The sequence below is a fragment of the Sinocyclocheilus anshuiensis genome, unplaced genomic scaffold (assembly GCF_001515605.1).
Source record: "Sinocyclocheilus anshuiensis isolate Anshui unplaced genomic scaffold, SAMN03320099.WGS_v1.1 scaffold2001, whole genome shotgun sequence".
Taxonomy (NCBI): Eukaryota; Metazoa; Chordata; class Actinopteri; order Cypriniformes; family Cyprinidae; genus Sinocyclocheilus; species Sinocyclocheilus anshuiensis.
Window position 1 is genome coordinate 40141 of NW_015539940.1, and position 11470 is coordinate 51610.

At 38.3% G+C, this 11470-nt stretch overlaps 1 long non-coding RNA gene across 1 annotated transcript; it reads right to left on the reverse strand.

The window, feature by feature from the left end:
* Positions 1-815: 815 nt before the first annotated feature.
* LOC107686968 (uncharacterized) lies at positions 816-4474 on the reverse strand. Its single transcript, XR_001634083.1, has 3 exons — positions 4248-4474; positions 3887-4010; positions 816-1041 (listed from the first exon to the last, which is right to left on the reverse strand). It is a non-coding gene; the product is annotated as an uncharacterized LOC107686968 (long non-coding RNA).
* Between the last annotated feature and the right edge of the window lie 6996 nt (positions 4475-11470).

The following is an 11470-nucleotide window of genomic DNA, read 5'->3' on the forward strand; positions in this document are numbered from 1 at the left end:
TGGGAGAGCTCCGTGCAGCTGTCTGCTCCTTGCGGCACCTCCTCAACACTTATAGTTTTTACTTTATGCTTTTTTTTTTTTTAGAAAGAGATTTATCAATCTTTAATTGAATAAACATTTATCCGTTTAATTCAATCTTTTTTTATAGGCCCACAAAAAAAATTGCAACAGTCAATAGCTAACATTTTACATTAAGTTATTAATTGGCAAAGGTAAATTGAGATTGTGTGTGTGTCCTCCCTGAATTATTTTCCTTATAGTAGATGAGTGTAGTGAAAACTGAGTATTATTTTTTTTCTCAGTGAAGACTCTTAATTGCAGGGCTATAGCTTGGGATTGTGAGCCCCAGAAAAAAACATTGATGTTTCACCGCCCTCAACTATTACCATATATGGCATAAGACATGGGCAACGTCCACATCTGATGCCATGTAACCATAAAGGTTGCTGACCCCTGGTTTAGGCTGACACTTTTTCCACACTTCTTGGGTGAACTCACGTGACAGTTAAGGGATTTGTTTTGTTTGAAACTCTTTCCACAGTGATCACATGTGAACGACTTCTCTCCGGTGTGAACTCTCATGCGATACCTGAGGTTTATTTTTGTTGTGAAGTTCCTTCCACACTGTTTGCAGGTGAAAGGCTTCTCTCCAGTGTGACTTCTAACGTGGAATTTAAGATGACATTTTTGAGAGAAGCTCTTTCCACACAGTTGGCAGGTGTAAGGCTTCTCTCCAGTGTGAATTCTCATGTGAACTTTAAGGTGTACATTTTCAGTGAAGCTCTTTCCACACAGTTTGCACTCCAGTTTGAGCTTTCATGTGCTTTGTAAGTTTTGTTTTACTGTTGAAACCTTTTCCAAACTGTTGGCAGGTGAAATAACTTCTAGTTCCAGTCTTTTGAGCAACGTTTTGTGAGGAAGTCTTTTCAGTCTGTGAGCAACTAAAATATTTTTCTCCATTTGTGAAATCATGTTTTCCATACTGATCTTTCTCTTCCATTTCATTTAGTTCTTGACTCTCCACTTTCAGTGCCATCATATCTAAAAAAGTCAAATACAAGTTAACCCCAGTTTAACGGCACCAAAGAACAGACATCAAGGCATCAAAACAAAAAACATGTACGCCAGATCATGTACCCACTGAGCTAATGAAAAAGGTGTTACCTGTAATATCAGAGCCTGTTCTCAATATGTTTAACCTTTTGCTTTCTTTAGGACAGCTAAAGGTATTATGGAAATAGTTTGGAATGTTAGTAATACATTGGTAAAATGACAAAATTGTGTGTTTCTGTCCTAACAGGGAATAAGACATTAATAGTCTAATAAGTCTGAGGGTAATAAATGATCTCCTTGTTGCAGCAGATTCTGGGGCTTGTGGCATTTTGGTTTTGTTAGATCTCAGTGCTGCATATTCGATACCATTTGTCACACTATACTACTGGACAGATTACATAAGTGGATTGGTCTTTCTGGTGTAGTTTTAAAATGGTTTGAATCATATATTTTAGAACGCACTCAATTTGTCTATTCTGGTGCAAACAGATCTCAGACTGCTCCATTGCGGCAGATTATTCACCCAAAGTATGGTCTGGGTTATCATTGCTATGCAGATGATACCCAGATTTACATTAGTACTCAACCTGATGTTACATCAGCACTTTCAACTTTATCTGCTTGTTTACTGGAAATACAGGCCTGGATGAAACAGAACTTCCTGCAGTTAAACTGTTAAAAAAACTGAAGTTCTATTGATTGGCACTTCAACTGCTGTAAATAGATGTAATAATTTTAAACTTACAGTGGATGAGTGCCAAGTTCTAGGAACTAGCCAGTAAGGTAGTTCCCCTGCATTCGCACCAGCAGTAGGAACTCTGAAGCGGCCGAAAGCGGTGCCTTTAAACGCAGCATTGGCAAATGGCAACAACTGGCAAATGGAGAATGCCACGATCAGAGCCGTTTTTGTTGCGTGTCGTGGGTTTCGTAATATTGGAGACGGAACGTAAGAACAAATTACACAATTGAAAGAGCAAAAAGTGGGGCTAAGAGACGAAATCTCCTATGACAACTTACAAATCATCAAGGCTGAGAAAAGAACACACTGCTGCAGACAACAGGAAAATGCCATTATCGCTGTTTTCCATGTTCGTGGGGTAAATATGTTTGCATGGCTTTAAAAATCCCGGGTGCCTGTGTTTCACGTGCTTTTGGCCAATCAGTGTACACTTACATCACTGATAGTTCCTATATATCTAGTTTAGACCATACTCTGAAGCAGGAGCTAATTTAGTTCCCATAAAATGAGTTCCTAGAACTAAAATCATTCCTAGTTCCTGCGGTGCGAACACGTGTGAATCTAGGTACTTCTGGCAATAGTTCTAGGAACTATGGAAAGATTCCTCCGGTGCGAAAGCCCCTTTAAATAACGCTACATACAACACACACTGCTTCAAAACAGCTTTAGAGTGATGAACAGGATTCAATGGCGCAAAGAGTTCAATCTGCTGTAAAGCACTCTTAAAAGAAAATAGTGTCATTGTTCAGCTGAGGCAAGTTCATTATTGATGATCAATTTTGAAGTGAGTTCAATTCAGCCATAAAGTTGCTCTGCAAGAAACAGGGATGTACAGTTGTGCTTGCAGAATCTCCACATATATGAAGAAATAAGAGGGATTTAAAAAAAGAAAAAAAAAGTATGTTATTTCATATTTAGTACTGTCCTGAATAAGCTCTTTCACATAAGAGATGTTTACATAGAGTCCACTAGACAAAATAACAGCAGAATTTATAAAAATGACCCCGTTCGAAAGTTTACATACCATTGAATCTTAATACTGTGTGTCGTTACCTGGATGATCCACGGCTGTTTTTTTGTGTTGTGTTGGTTGTTCATGAGTCCCTTGTTTGTCCTGAACAGCTAAACTGCCTGCTGTTCTTCAGAAAAATCCTCCATGTCCCGCAAATTCTTTGGTTTTCCAGCATCATTTGCATATTTGAACCCTTCCCAGCAGTGACTGTACAATTTTAAAATCTATTTTTCACACTGAGGACAACTGAGAGACTCGTACGCAACTATTACAAAAGCTGCCCTAATTATCAGGCATATAACATGCAAGATGACATGAAAATGACATCGATATTTTTCTAAAGATAGTCTTCCTTCAGAAATACAGTGATATAAAAACACCCGCGCCTCGTTTTGATTTGTAAACGTGCAGTACGTGCTCATGTTTATTCAACCAAGCCTTTCGGAAAATCGGTCAGTTTTGATATTGTGGCGAGCGCCACAAATAAATAAATGGCACAACCACCAGAGCCCAACTTCAGTCTACTCATCACCTGTGTTTGTAGCCGGCGCCCGATGAAACGTCTATATAAAGCTTGAAGCATCAGCATCGGCCGATCACCATGACTATAATAAAATGCTTTCAGCCCAGAGCTGGTCCTACATGACAGGCTCTTAAACTCAATTTATAGGCTACATAAAAAAATCCAAATTCCGCCTGTTTAATTTGATGTTCATCATAGAGTTGTGAACAAATACAATAAAAAATACAAACAATTCCACCCATTTATTTAAATTTAAGTGGATTTGTGTAAGATAAGACCATTTGTTCCCATTTACTCCAGTGTACTGTGGTAAGGGACTGTTTTTAAGTCAGGTATGCAAATTCTGACAGAAACCCCAAAACTACACTAAGAGCTTAAGGGGTTTAGAAACGGGTGGCGACCCTAGTACTGTACATCATTAGAAAGGTCACAGATTCAATTTGACCCTATAATAATCTTATTTGTGTCTTATTGGCTTAATTAGGACACCCATATGACATATCACTCATTTCTGAATAAGAATCAATCGACTGAGTTCAGCTTTGAGAAAGACACCAACCTGTTTGTTCCTCAGTATCTTCATGTTTGATGCTGAATACTTCTGCAATCCTAATGTCTAAACTCTCCTCTTTAATAAACGCCATCTTTATAATAGTGTGTCACGTGGATCTCAGTCGCTTCACCTGAGAAAAATCAAGAAAGAAAAACACACACTAAATTTAAAAAGTGACTATGTCTTTAGTCTGTGTTGAACTGACGCATATAGTTTGCTCAGAGACTGTAGCGCTCACAAACACTATTAAATGTCCTTCCACTTCAGCTCTGAGGCTAAAACAGAACTGATTAGCCAGAAAAAAACACTCAAAACTAGAACTGCAAATTAATAAAAGAACACAAATTACAATTGTCTCATAGCCTACATCGTTGTCTTCTCGTTGCATCACATGGTTTCATCCAATAGGAAAGTTTTCGTTCTGCGATTCGTAGTAAAACTATACATTTGCATGAACAGTTCATTTCATCTTCGTCTTCTTCTTCTTCTTCTTCTGTTTATTGGCGGTTGGCATACTAGCTCATTAGTGCATTCATTCGATTTAATTTAAACACTTTACATGTTTAAAACACGAACCTTTGTTTCAGGCGAGTTACAAGCTCCTGGTTAACAGCGCAGCCTTATGACATCATACAGCCATTCCAAAATAAAAGTCCCGTTCACACACGCTCGAATCAGAAATGCACATAGAAACACACGTGCGAATGATAAAACACGCACCAGTGGCGCTCAGAGCTGATTTCTTGCACAATATATTTCTTTAAATAAACGGTGGCCAATGTTCAATTCCAGTGAGAGTTTGAACGACATGAGATTCGGAACACTAGTGTTTGTGTGCAGAAACCATTTAAGGAGCCAGGAACTTTTTACTTTTACTTTTTATTTTATTTACTTATTTATTTATTATTTTTGAGAAGAGCTTGGTTATAACAAAGGCCTGTCAGTCTTTTTGTCATACGGTTATTCCATATGCGTAGTAAGGTTTCACAAAATAAAACAGAGCAAATAAAATGTAATGATATTAATTAAAAAAAAAAATTCTTCCCCCAACTAATGTAGTTCCTTAGAATCAATTGTAAAGCTTTGTAGAGTAATTTACAACAGATTAGAACGTGGCTCAACCAATCAGAATCAAGGACCGGAACTCTCCATTTTATAAGATATTAATGTAACAAAATATTCTGGGTGTCATGAAATTTTAGTGAAAATCTGCAAAAACGCTGGCGGGGAAAGAGTTAAGCCAATTAGATTGCATTTAGATTCAAATTAAAATAGATCAAAATTAGAACTGATTTAGATAAGATTTAACGCATTTGCTTAAAGAGGTTTTGTGTTTGATTAGAAATAAAAGTACATTTGCATTAAGCACCCAGTTCGCGTTTGTCTGTCATTTAAATTAATAGCTTACATTTACTAAATTAGCCTTTTTAATAAAAGTAAAGTCCGTGCTTAATACAATTCTCAATGAAATTAAAATGTCAAATTAGAAAAAATAATAAGATTGTTGTTCAATTTAGTTTAATATATTTGTGGCAGAGATGGTGAAGTCAAGAGAGATTACAGAACAAAGAACAGAATAATGTGTAACTATTGATCAGCTACGCCTCCCAGAATCCATCTTGTTTCTTAATCCTCCTTTTACTGACCATTTGTTGAAAACTATCAAATTCATCCTTTCATTTCATAGTTCATAAATTAGCACTTCCATTTTATAAACTTAGTCTTTGCAGATTTTAGCTCTTTCTGATGGGAGGAGCCTCACTGACGCTGAACGTGTGGGAGGGGCCTCACTGATGGTGAATATGTTCAAGGGGCCTCACTGAAGGTAAGCGTGTGGGAGGAGCTTCACTGACGGTGAATGTGTGGGAGGGGCTTCACTGATGGTGAATATGTTCAAGGGGCCTCACTGATGGTGAATGTGTGGGAAGAGCCTCAATGAAGGTGAAAGTGTGGGAGGAGCTTCACTGACAATGAATGTGTGGGAGGGGCCTCACTGATGGTGAATGTGTGGGAGGAGCCTCAATGAAGGTGAATGTGTGGGAGGAGCTTCACTGATGGTGAATGTGTTCAAGGGGCCTCACTGACAGTGATTGTGTGGGAGGGGCCTCACTGATGGTGAATGTGTGGGAGGAGCTTCACTGATGGTGAACGTGTTCAAGGGGCCTCACTGAAGGTGAACGTGTGGGAGGGGCCTCACTGACGGAGAATGTGTTCAAGGGGTCTCACTGATGGTGAATGTGTGGGAGGAGCTTCACTGACGGTGAATATGTGGGAGGAGCCTCACTGACAGTGAATGTGTGGGAGCAGATCTGCCAAAATCAAAATCACTTACTGAATTAGTTTTTATAAGCATTGACGACAGAATATAAATAATGTCATGTAAATTATAAAGTACAAGTATAAATAATGGTAAGGAAAAACACTGGTAAAATGTTCATAATTGTTACCAGTGGTGGCTGGTGGACAATTTTCTAGGTGGGGTGCCACATCCAACAAATTTATGTAAACAAACATCCCAGTTTGATTTATCCCAGTGCAGAATCAAACACACTGAAGATACTGAAGAACTAACAGGTTGGTGTTTATTCTTCATTAATTCATGAATAATGCTGACGGTTATAAAGTTTCAAGTAGTTTTAGAGTGTTTGTGTTGTAATTGAACAATTCTGTAGAGCTCTGCAGTAATATAGCTAAATAATCAAATAACAAGGGACACTTTCTGTAAACTGGGTACTTTTTTCAGCAAAATTATTTATGTTAGATAAATCAAGCGTAGCGTTAGTTCTGGCAGGTCACGTTAGTCAAGCTCGCATCAGCTGACTCTCAGCTGATCCCCATCAACCTATGGGAATACGACACCTATCTAAGCATTCATATACTGTATAAGGTCCCGCAGTAGTATCAGCAGTTTTCGCATTGCTCAATAGCTAATTACCCTCCTCCATCCCCAACTCCTCCTCTGTCAGTCAGGATTCAGCCTTCTGATTCTCCTTTGAATCAGACTAATTCTAAAATGTGTACATAACATTATTGAACTTTAACGATATCTGCATACATTTATGTTGGTTCTGTTTTGTTTACCCTGGGGGGGTTATCGCTGCTCTCCCTGGTCTCATCAATGCTTGGCTGCATGGATGCGCAGGGAGTTCTTGCCCAGAATGGAACCATACCGCCAATCCAATCTGTATGCTAATTGTCAATCATCTTTGACGATAGTGGTCCTGACAGAACTGTGTAGTTGACCAAACATGTTTAATAGTTCTCCCTATAGAAACATGGGATTTGTGCCTATAATCTTTTAAAAATCATAATTTGAAGATCAATGTACCTCATTCATTGATGAATGAAAAAGTTTCAGAGATGTATATATAAAATGTACTAGATGTATTTATAAAACTGCATCAAAATGTATAGCAATTGTCTACTTTCTGCTGTTACATCAGGGTTCACGTTTATGTCTTTTCGCATTTCTTTTTTTTTATGAGTTAATGAAAATAAACAATTTTTACTTTTATTTCAGAGTTGACTGAAGAAAGTGAGGAGAATGAAGAATTGAGTGAAGTTGAGGGAAAACATCTCTTCAGAACTGGAAAAGAACCTTTGAGTTGCTCTCAAACTCAGAAAGATTTCAAGAAAAGAAGATCCAAGAAATCTTTCACCTGCACTCAGTGTGGAAAGAGATGGACATGCAAACGTCATCTTGAGCTTCACATGAGAGTTCATACTGGAGAGAAACCATACGCTTGTGATCAATGCGGGAAGAGTTTCTCACACTCATCAAGCCTTAAGCATCACATGAACATCCACACTGGAGAGAAACCGTTCTCTTGTGATCAGTGCGGGAAGAGTTTCACACAATCAGCACATCTTAAGGATCACATGAACATCCACACTAGAGAGAAGCGGCACACATGTGATCAGTGCGGAAAAACATTTGTGAGAGCTTCAGACTTGAAGCAGCACCTGAGAGTTCATACAAAGGAGAAGCCACATTCATGTCATTTGTGTGGAAAGAGTTTTTCACATCTACACCATTTAAATGAACATCAGAAAACACATACTGGTGTGAGAGACTACATGTGCTTTGAGTGTGAGAAGACGTTTACTTCAGCGAGCCATTTAAAACTGCATGAGATGATTCACACTGGAGAGAAACCTTACAAGTGTTCACACTGTGACAAGAGATTCAGTCAGTCATCAACTCTGAAAACACATCAGAGGATCCACACTGGAGAGAAACCGTATCACTGCACTGCATGTGGGAAGTATTTCAATCAATCTTCTGCTCTACACAGACATACAAAAAAATATCACAGTAAGTAGATCATCTTCAGATCCAGCACTTTCAGATCTGATGCTGCGTCTTCACCAAATGTGACACGATAATGAATCAAGCAATAAAATATCGTCTGGATAAATCTGTCCTAACCAGATATTACAAGTACATGACAAAGAAACATTATCTAAAGTTTTCAGTGAATAAAGTTAATCTTCAAAACCAGCCGATTCAACTGTGAGATTCACATCAACTCAAACGTGGAGTTCCTCCCCAAAGAACAATGTCAAAAAGTTTTATTTTTGTATGCCATTTTGCTTCATGATATAAATGACATTAGTGTGCTTTCTTATGAGTTTCATATTAACTCTTATAATGCATATGTCACTTGTAGTTTGCTTACTCTTTCATGAAGGAAAGCCGAAGTTTTTACAAACTGTTCTTGTTCATGGAGCTGAAGAAGAGACTGTGACACTTTTAAGAGAAACTGAGAACAAGTGACATATGCTTTCTTATGAGTTTCATATTAACTCTTATAATGCATATGTCACTTGTAGTTTGCTTACTCTTTCATGAAGGAAAGCCGAAGTTTTTACAAACTGTTCTTGTTCATGGAGCTGAAGAAGAGACTGTGACACTTTTAAGAGAAACTGAGATTTATTTTTAATTTTGTTCTTCATTGTGTAAGGCCTCTGCGGAACAGACCCACCAAAAAGCTGCAGAATAAACACATTCCCAAAACAGGATCTAAAGACTCCCCCACACAGCCATCACGAGATCGTAAAACTGACAACACCCTCATTGTCTGGATTAGTTTCCTCTCAACATGATAAGAGCTAATCCAATCAAGGGAAAAGAGAACTCCTTTGTCTCGATGAACTGAAGAGTCATTTAAGCAACATACGGTTAAGTGCTACCTCGTGGACACTGCATAAATCCATAGAAGAAGCCCGAAAACAGGAAAAGGCAAATTTACGTGACACTCTCCAGGCCTGCAAACACCGAAGATCCATACAGCGTGACTCTTCGTGACCCCCGAGGGCAGGGGTCTGCAACCTTCAACAACAAAAGAGCCATTTCAGACCCTTTCCCACCGGATAAAACTCTTGCACTTTAGGGTTGTGCGATTAATTTTATTTTCGATATTTAGTTTGTCTAAAATGGCCAGGCTCCTTGGGGTTTGCAATTTTTGGAACTGGAACAACACCGGAAGTCTTCCACAGGACCGGAACTCTTTTAGGGCTGTGCGATTAATTTTATTTTCGATATTTAGTTTGTCTAAAGTGGCCAGGCTCCTTGGGGTTTGCAGTTTTTGGAACTGGAACAACACCGGAAGTCTTCCACAGGACCGGAACTCTTTCCAGACGAAGCCTCAAGTTAACAACATGCAGAACTACCTCACTGAGCTGATCTGCACAGTCTTTAAGCAATCTCCAGGTGATACCATCCGGACCTGTGGCTTTCCTTGCCTTGATCTTCCTTAACTCCTTCCTCACTTGATCTACTGTAAAAAACATATTAGCGGAAGTTGAAGTAATTGGTGATCCTCGCTGAGGATGACGGAAGGACGGGTATGAATACTGTGTACGTATGTTATGAGTAGCAGTGGGGCAATGAGAGCAAGATGATGTGTGTGTTCAATAGTCACTGCTGTGTGTTAAGCAGATCCTTTGCCAAAAAGGGAAAGAAAGAAAGAAAGACAGACATTTTTAAACTTCGCCATACAATTGTTGAAAGTAATTTACTGAAACTCTGGAATTTTCCATAATAAAAGCCAAAAAAAAAAAGAGCTACCATGTTAATCTTACTGCATGCACCCAAGTGTGAAAAGTGGCAAATTTTCTTCTTTTTCTTTTTTAAATTTTTGAGTAGACATTCAAAAACAGGAGCAATTCAATAGATTGAAAGTGATCATGTCTGTCAATTTTACTGGAATCCATCTTTCTGTTGTCTTCCTCGGGAGAAGAAAAATGACAATTATAATCATGACAACACTGGGCGAAACTGTTGAAGTGTCTCGCGTCAGATATGATTGTGTAATTCTTACCTGTAAGAAGGCGTGATCGTGTTAAAACTAAAATGCTCCTGCAGTAATCTGAAAGTGAGAATCACAGTAAAGCACATGTTGATGCAGTACTTCAGCAATCATCATTTTACTTGAACCCAAGTCTACAGTTGACCACAAACGGGCAAAAGTTTTACACCTCACCGGAAGTGGTGTTTCGTTCTTCCTGTATCTTACTTCAGTGTATTGTGCTCTCCAGATTCTGAGAAATCCAGAGCATTTTGCTTCATTATTATCATTCTCGTGTTGTCACCATGTCATGGAATATTGTTTGAGATTTCAAAAATGTATGCTGTGCTACAAACACGCAGTTTATATTTAATACTTTTTGTAGGGGTGAGAACCAGAAGGGCGTAAGTGACATTTCACCAACTTTACAGGAGGGCCAAAACAAAAGTCTACCATAGTTTGATCTGATTTTGTGTACTGACTTTAATCATTTATAATAAAAATGTGTACACACATGGATGACAGTATACTTATTGAACACTATTTTAAAATATAATCAGAATATATATATATTTTTATTATTATTTTAAAAAGCCGTATTTGCCTTTTTGGCATCAATGTTTTATTAAATTTCGTGTATAAAAACATGGGCACATCTGCTGACAATATGAACAAAACATTGCATTAATGAGTTTAAAAGAAATAACAATCCATTGTGATAAAATAAAATATCACATAAAAAGCCCTTACATCAACTTAGTTAACTGAATGTGATTAATTTGACTGAAATAGTCATCTCAGCCACTTAGCAATTTGGCTGAATGGGCGATTGAAAAGTCTTTACAGATGCCTTCCCTAGTGAAAAATAAATATACAAAAATGTATTTTAAATACATTTATTTCATGCTATGCTAAAAATACATTTACAGTATCTCACAGAAGTGAGTACACCCCTCACATTTTTGTAAATATTTTATTATATCTTTTCATGTGACAAGACTGAAGAAATGACACTTTGCTACAATGTAAAGTAGTGAGTGTACAGCTTGTATAACAGTGTAAATTTGCTGTCCCCTCAAAATAACTCGACACACAGCCATTAATGTCTAAACCGCTGGCCACAAAGGTGAGTACACCCCATGGAGTTCACCAGAGCTTCACAGGTTGCCACTGGAGTCCTCTTCCACTCCTCCATGACGGCATCATCTTTAGTAGACGCTTCCTTCTGGGACGACAGCCATGCAGACCAATTTGATGCAGTGTGCGGCGTATGGTCTGAGCACTGACAGGCTGACCCCCC